Below are 9,444 nucleotides of genomic sequence, written 5' to 3' on the forward strand. Positions count from 1 at the left end.
TGTCCCCTTACTGGACAATTCCCAGACCTTGGCTGTGCTTTGATACCTTATCCATGAAAGTCCTGAACAGGAATGAAGACATGTCACACCCTCAGCTGAGACCTTTACTCACCTTACAGAGATCTAATGTAATATCAAAAATGCAGACAGAACTCTGTGTCTGCATACTTGGTATTAATTCTGTCACTCCTCAAAATCAGGGACTGAATGACACAGACAAGTAGCCATGGGAAGGTTTACTGCTGTAGCACTTCTCATAAGACAGTCTGTGATTAAATAAATATTATGGGAAAAAAGTCCTTCCCTTCATCATTAGCTGAGTCTGTCATGACATAATTCTTCTTAGACATTTACTGTAGCTTTATAAGAGGTTCATTAATTCTTAGACTACTCATGTAATCTAGTTTAGGGCTGCAGAAGAGATAAGGACTGTCCTGGCACTTAATGAGGACAAGGCAGAAAAAAATACAGAAAAAAATAATTACAGGTGGGGCACTAGCTCATTACAGGGCAAACACACACACACACACACACACACACACACACACACACACACACACACACACACACACACACACACACACACACACTTCACAATGTGGTAGGAAACTGCAGCACTCAGTGAAACTCCTTGGACACAGGGAGGACATGTAGACTCCACACAAAAGGCACCCTGACTGAGGACTGAACTGAACACAAAGAGCTGTAAGGCAGCAACAGTAAGCACTGTGGTGCCACTATTAAAAGAGGTATTTCATTAAATACCCATCAGACAACATTCATAACTATGTCACTAGCATGGGTTATGAGTGACCCATTGAAGGAAACTCTCTAACCCTCTGTGGCAATAACACAGTAGAATGAGCAATTATAAGGACTGTAGAGAATGGTAAATGGCTAAAATGTATTACACCAAATGAAAATACATAAACAACTAAGCAAACTCATAAACCTTGGCTATCAGTGTTTGGTTTGATTAAGCAACATAAATTGAGACCTTTTAGGGTAAGACAATATGTTAGTTATTTGAAGCTAAGAGAGGGTGAATAAAGCAGTGCACTAAAGGTGACTTCATAAAGGATATTTCAAACGCTTTGAGATGGACAAACAAAATGGTTATCTCCTGAGTGAAACAACTACAAACTACTGAGACTCGGATATTTACAGGATTCCACATCACTAGGTGCAGAACTTTACCATACATAGCTACATACATGTGTGTTTGTGAATGCATGTAAATACATACTATATTTGTGTACACACACACACACACACACACACACACACACACACACACACACACACACACACACACACACACACACACAAACATCAGTTATATGTTTACACACATCATGATGACACATAACATCGTCACTGATATGTGCATTTGGTCGGCTAAAGGTAGTCAGACTATTCTTATCCCCACCCAAAAACAGTGCAAGCACAGATATACGTTTCTCCTGTCTGTGTCGCTGTTTCACTTTGCCTTGTGGATCTGTACATACTAGATAACACTTCTGTGTAGTAAGACCAAAATATAATCACTCTTCTCCATTGTAGCAGCTACATATAAACATTGCTCTCATGCACTCCCCATTTAGTCATCTCGAATGAGTCATATATTGAAGTTAAAAAAAATTAGAACCCCTCAAAACATCAACAAAGCATATGAGTCATTTATTTTGTGTTTTTTATTTTTAATTATTTATTTTTTGACAAATACGTGGACTAGGTAAGGGCCCCTTTTCAACCAGAACTTGTTACTGAATACCAATTCAGTAAAATATCCATTAAACAGAAAACAATTGCAATATGAATACAATTATGATCTTTTTGACCTCTGCAAAAAAGGTAACTCCCATGCTCTGACTTTGACATGGGTGACTGAGCTCCTATTAAATATTAATGACTGAATGTTCAGCATCTAGGACTTAATATTTATCTCCACAGATGCACAGAAACAAAAGGTCTTTCCTTGTAAGTGAGCAGCTGTGCTGCATGTTTCTTGACAGGATGTTTATGGCAGCTTGTTCAAGGACAGAATGCTTTCACCTTTTTTGCTGATCTATTTCTTGTTCTCACCTTATAGAAAAGAATCCTGGCTTGTCTCTATATTTCCACAGTGTTATATAACTGCTAAATAAGCATCGTCTCAGCGTAGCTCAGAAGACTATGGTCACAAACTGTTAAAGAGCTTCTGTCTTTAGTCATGGGTTTGGTTTTCACAATCTCAGTTTGTAAACTGTGTTATTTTTGAGAAAACACTTGTCTAGACAGTGCTACCAGGTCATCTGTGAAAAGAGGCACTACTGGATTTATCTGCTTAAACAAATATTTTAGATTAGAAATATAGAAACTTGGTTTAGGGTGTAGGCTCTCACTCATTGCAGAAGTAGAAACTGATTAGAATGGAGGGGATGTATAGCTGGAAAAGCTCATATATTGCCTGATTACCCACTTAATCCACTTCACAGTTGTTGGGAGAGACAGCCTACTCCAGTACTTGGTGGGCTTAAGGCAGTAAAACTAATCCTGAAGGGGGTACCAAACCATCACAGGATGCACAGTCACCTAGAGTAACCCTTGCAGTATGCACAACTGCAGGCAGATTGGAGGCACACTGACTCACTCACAGCACATCTTGGAGCCATGGGAGGGAACAGCTGGAATACTGCCCAATGGTATTTTACATGTAGAGAGAATCAGGAAGTGAAGAATAACTCAATGAATCACGTGTTCCAATCAATCAACATGGACAACTGACCGAAATAAAAGAATAGAGTGTATATGGAAAGATTTTGGAGCATTGCATGATATTCAAGGGCAACAGCTCATAGTATTTCCAGGGATATAGTGAAGACAAATCCATTTTTGGACTCCTGTTCTTCCCAATTTGAGTTCTGTTTCCAGGACTACAACTACGTCTCTAACTGGTATTATCTTCACTGATTACATAACTATAGGCCAAGGAAAGTCCTGACTAAACATCCCACAGTATCAAGCACTGAACTGTTACCCCTAAACGCCCATCATTCAGCAGTAAACCTTAAACTCGCACACTGTCCGCTATGTTCAACACTGAACCAGTACCTACATGCTCGTAGTGACATTCAGAAATGTGGCCTTGTGTCCATCCCAGGAAAAGGGGCGGAGTGCAATGGTCAGCACTTTTGAAAGAATGGCTTGAAATAAAACAGTTAAATTCAGGCAAATAATAATGAGATCCATACCAGACCTCCCAAACATAGATTTTTCCATAAATCTTCTGTTGTCAATATTCCTGATCTGCCCTGAGTCTGTTATTCATTTGTTGACTGGGGTAGTCTACTGGGCTATGATAGCTCCTTTTCAGAGCAGGTCAGGGAGAAAAGCTCCACTTACAAAATTAGCAGTTTCATACAACAGAGAAAAATGTAAAGCTTACAGTTACAATATGGACAGACAATAACTGTATAGCAGGTATAATAGTAAAAATCTACAATAAGTAAAATATACAGTCACTACATATTAATACATGGCAAATTGGTATGCAGAGTGAGGTTTACAAAATGTACATTTACAGGCAGGAGAAGCATGAGGGAGGATTGTCATTTGTTGTTAACAGCAATAACAGCATTTCTAAACAGGTTACTTTCATCTCCAAATCTTAACAAGTTGTATCACATGGTAAGAGCATAGCTCAGGATGCTGAATGGGGACACGATCATGAGTTGTGACCAATAAAACAATAAGAATTTCCATTTGTTATGCACTGCAAGCACTGCATGGAGCATGGTGACACCCAAATATGTGGCTTCACAATGACAGAAAATGTCTGACAATTTTTGTGGTAGAGGTTGTGAAACATAAGTGTAAGTATAATCCCCTCATAAAAAATATACTCATTGACAGAGCTCAGCTTAAAATTAACCAATACCTCTGGCATTCCACAGAGTCATGACTATCAATTCCTGTAGTGTCCTATTATTGTCATCCTTTTTCAACAGCTAACTATGTTTTTCCTAACTTTACAGTGATCGGCCATCTTACTGTTGGGTAAGAGGACACTAACACAAAGAGAATAAAATCACAAGGGTCTATGTTTCTACAAGATGGACTGATATAGTAGACTAGTTTGAAAGAAGGAAAGGGAGCATGGTTATATAGGGCTACTAGTCAGAGAAGAGATGGAAGAATCAGGCTGCAAGAGAAAATTCTGACACACTGGTTTCTAAAAACTCTGTGTTGCAGAGACTATCACATTAACTTTGTGATACATTTTGTGGGTGAATGGTTGTGTGAGTATGATCTATGCAGAGTAGTTTGTGCAAATAACAAAGCAGACACATTACAGCCAACGGTTATGCAGTGCACTAATACCACACTCTCAGTGGATGCATGCATATGGTCATCAATTTGTAATGTGAAATAATGAATGCAGAATCCAATTCCCTGCTTGCAGTGTAAATTTACACTCATGCATACATAGTGGATAATCCACTACTATTAGTCATCTGTTACCAGCATACAAAAGAAAAATATGTGTGTGCATTAGAGCACAGCCAGGAAGTTTGGAACTATAACCCCCCCCCTCCACTGAATGACAGGCTCAAGCAAAAATCTTATTTATCTAATAGAGTATTCTGAAAAAAGCCATTTAACAAAAACATAATGTTAAAAAAACACATGGTGAATGTGTTGGGGCTTTATAAATTTAAATTCTAGAACATCTTATTGCACAGAATTACTTACTTTAAAAACTGTCTGTCATGGCATGTGTGGTATCTGCTTTGCTCCACCCTTCATTAACATATTCATTTTTACCTAGCTCTAGGTCTTGTAAGCATACTGTGGATGGATATTCACATTTACTATCGATGGATGCATAGCCGGCTTTAGGCACCAGTGAACCTTGCAGTCGCTGGGGGCCACCTGTTCCTGGGGGACCCCAATCACAGCAAGTTATTTTATTTTGATTTTTTTTACGTGTTTGTTAAATAAACAAAAGCTAGTACAGCAATCTTGACTACTTAATAAACTAGGAAGGCAATAATAACTCTTATTTATATCTCCTTTACAATTCAAATATATCTCTGGTTTTGGTCACAGTGTTTTGTCAAGTTACAGACTTCACAATTTCATTAAATATTTTACTGCTGACATAGTGCCCTTGACTTAAATCATGGTGATAGGCATTCCATCCTCTAGAACCAAAACTGCAAACAGCTTTAGTTACCTGCACTACCAGTACCTGTGGCTGCAAGGGGCCACTCAATCATCAACTGTGTAGGAGCCCCAGAAAAGTTGCTGATTGCTGGGGGAAAATGAGGAGAGAAAAAAACGATTAATTTTCTGATCACATGCTTTATTCAAAAAAAGGGTTCTGATATGACTATGTTAAGATAGGGCTGACAATGAATGATCGTGAACAAGGTAAACACTGAAGGTCAGCAGCTTAGAGTGACCAATCTCAGCATTTATCTAGGATTTTAAAACATGATGGACCTGATTTTCAGGGATGGTTTTCTCTTTTGGGGAGATTTATAAATATTGACAGAACACTACATTCTATAACTCTCAACATCTTTGTCCAAGAATTCTGGGTAAAGTCAAAAATAATAGCAGAATAAAGGCTCAAAATCAGGAACACATTTACTCTAATTCACTTAAAAAGTCAACAGAGTAACATATTTTGCATCAACATGTTTTTTTCTGAACAATAAAAATTATGAAACTCTGATGTCTGGATTTACTAACAGTCTGTAATTCTGAATGATTTACCAGGAAATCAGATTTTTCATGCTGGACAGAGCAAAATTATGAGGCAAAATCTGGAACATTATCTGAAAGTTAGGGCAGCGGCAGGTATGCATTACTATTCACTGAGGTAAATAAAAGTGACTTACTCCTGCTGCTGTTTGATGACTGGTAAATAGTCACTAATCTGGTGCGGCAATACTAGTGTTGAAAAATGTATTGTTATTTGCTGAAATCACTGTAAAGCTAGTTTCACTATGGCTTTTGCATGTGAGTGTGTGTTGTACTAGGAGCAACAAGCTGGCAAAAATTTATTCTAGGACAAACATCATCAACATTGCGTGTGTATAAGAGAGAGAGAGAGAGAGTGTGTGTGTGTGTGTGTGTGTGTGTGTGTGTGTGTTAGGGGGGAATGTGGTTGCATGGCATGTAATAGTAACAATTTGTTTGTCCATGTTTTCTTTCACTTATCATAACAAACATAGATCTTACATATGGTAGATGGCTATCTTTGATAGTTTGTCAGGAGGAGGATGTGTATGAAAACAATTGTTCCTTGCACAGTGGTACACTGAGTAGCATTGCCATTTCACAGTGCTTTGCTCTGGTTGAGTTCTTGACTGTAGCTTTTTATTATGTAGAGTATGCATGCCCTCCATTTCTGTGTATGCATTTGTCCATGTGCTCTGGTTAACCCCAGCACCTCAAAAACATGCAGCAGGTGAAATGGAATTCCTCCAATTTCCCTGGAGGCAAAATGTGCATTGTGTGAGTGTGAGCATGTCTGCAAAAAATATCACTGATTTTATTTGTGCAAACACAATAATGACATGGTCTATATTAGAAGACCAACGACACATTCTTTCGAATGTGTCTTAGTCAAACGTAAAAGGTGGAAAACAGAAAATATCGAAGCGGCTGTTAAGCAAGTTTTTTCCCTGGGAAAGAATTTGCTTGGCCGCTTTGGTACTTTGCCATTTTCGGCACTGTAATGTGGTCTCAGAGTTGGTATATTTAAGTAGGGGGTCTGCGCCCCCCACTTAATGTAATGTTTGAAATTGTTTTTTTGTTGTTGTTGGAACAGCGATTTTTTTCCCTTGGGAAAAAAACACTTCGACATTGTAAGCTTTCACTTACATAGGGTCGGTGAATCACTGTTCACTTTTTTAAGTGTTCGGTGATTTAATATAGACCCTAATGACAGGCAGATACATAACTATTCTGGGTAGCACTAAAATAAACAATGTGGTCAACAAGTAAGGGGTTTAAGCAGTACTCCAGTCCTGCAAGTAAAGCTGTTCTAATGTATCATTGTTGTAACTAAATGCCAGTCACTGTGAATGTCCCTCTGTGAGATGGGCCAACCCGGTGTTGTACACAGTCCTGTCATAATGAAAGAGCATTGTATCTACAGTTCAGTCTATGCATACTGCTCCTAAAGCTCTACAGCAAGAGCTAAAAGGTTGCTTAGGAGGGGTGACAGTGACAGATTGATAACTGGACTGGAAGTTTCGGGGTCCCCCAACTTGACAACTTGCTGGGGGCCCTGGTTGGATGCATGGAGGTGATGGAGCATTCAACTCCAGTGCAACAAATAAGAGCACATAATGCAAATTCCTTGTAAAATCTTCTACTTTACTTATAGGAACTATAGAGTTTGCAACTCTTTTCATTCCCCCAGCTGTTTGTAAACACATCTGCCCAGCACTGAATGACACTGTTGTAGAATAGGACTCATATGGTGCAGTATACAAAAGAAGGTTAGCAATACATTTACCTGAACTGATGGTAACTTAGGTGGATGTAAAAGATCCCATAGCACTTACTGAGGGGAATTTCCCCTGTGTTCTGGCAAAACTTCCCCTAGTCTGTATTAATATCAACCTAGTTCTTTCATGAAAAATAGGCCATGTTTAGATCAACCTGATCAGCCAAAGAGAGTATGTGAGTAAGCAAATATTAAAACAAATACAGCCGACCAAACTGCATTTAAGCATTGACTGACTGCTGACATTTACAGAGACATCAGTGTTTTCCCTCGGACAGCAAGTGGGTGGGGTGAAGCAGGCTATGCCTACCAGCTAGCAGTCAGACAGACTGCCATGGTAACCAGAAGTGTGGAATGACTAAAACTAAATGCCAAGAAATGCATAATAGTATCCTTTGGGAAGTCATCCGTCCCTGGTAACTATCATAGCGACAATACACCCCTTTGAGTTGACCCAGTAGTCAGGGACTTAAGGACACAATAGATAGTAATCTAGCCTTTAACCATCACATGTCTACAGTTGTGAGGAAATCATTCTATGTTGCGCAACTTATAAACAAAGGTATGGCATCTAAGTCCAAGAAAGTAATTGTTCCACTGTATTCGGCATTCATCAGACCTATCATTGAGTACAGTCGCCCCTTTGGTATGTAACTAACCAGGCTTCTCCAACAATTGGAATGTCCACAGTGGTTCCTCACTAAAAGAATACAGGGTATAAGTAAAATGTCCTATGCAGACCGCCTCAAGGCCCTATCCCTGTATTCTGTCTCCTACGGACTTTTGAGGGGAGATCTATGCCTGGCATACAGGGCATTGTCAGACCATACTCTTGATAGATCTCCTGGATATCCACAAAATAAAGAGCACCAGAATTACCCATTCTAAAGAATTAGACCTTGCCTGTGATATAAATAGGACCTGCTGGAGAGAGACAGGTATGTACCCCAGAGACTACCCCATCTATGGAAGAAGCTCCCCATCCAAATGAAGCAGAGTTTCTCCCTAACCCAAATTCAAATGCAACTTAGATATGGGGAACCAAAAATTCATCCCTGGTTTGGCACCCATGTCTCCAATGGATACAGGCAACCTGTAAATGGTTCATCTCCCAGGCCCCTGCTTACATTTATCAAGGGTATCAGAACTTGTCAGAGATTTGGGATACACGGCTAGGCTTAAATAGGCCCTTGTGGCCATTAGCCTAGTAAACACCTATGAACCTATGAATGAGACCTTAGATCTTCACAACATTATATTATTAGACATCTGGGAATAAAATGGTGCAGGGAGACCCAGCTCTGCCATTTGGTTAAGTAATCAGACTATTGTGAGGACATTCCATACCTCAAAAACAGAGCCATGTTATAGCACTCAATGCTAGTTGGGCTGTAGACATAATTCTGTCATGGTTGTTGAGGTAGAGGTATCGGCCAACCGATATATAAGCATACAAACAGACTCATGATAAGCACACATGCTATGGCTGTATTCCACATATACTCAATGAATCCATCTGCATGCTTTTTTTAATGCAAAATAGGAAGTGGCTCATCCAAGGCTGCACTTTGCATTCCTAATCTGCAGGCTGCAGGACAGCACGCCTAGTAAATATTTGTGCAGAAACAGGCAGCACAGTGGTACTGTATGTTTGTGTACAGTTCAGAGGTGGCTGCCACATTACATTGCTTTGTGTATATACACCTGAGAAAAGCATCTGAGCCATATGAATATTATCCTCATGGGCGTCACTTCTTTGATAAGCCATCCAGATAACCCCATGATATCAGAGGGCATTAACTGCTTCACTCATGCCTAACTTAATGGATATTATGGACATGGATAAAGCTGAACTACTCCATTTGTTGAAGATTATATGGGGATTTTCCTTTTTTTTGTTTTGAAAAGTCTACATTTGTATTGGCAGGACTTACTGG

This window comes from Protopterus annectens, chromosome 2.part0, assembly GCF_019279795.1.
Source record: "Protopterus annectens isolate FY-2018-M chromosome 2.part0, PAN1.0, whole genome shotgun sequence".
Classification (NCBI taxonomy): domain Eukaryota; kingdom Metazoa; phylum Chordata; order Ceratodontiformes; family Protopteridae; genus Protopterus; species Protopterus annectens.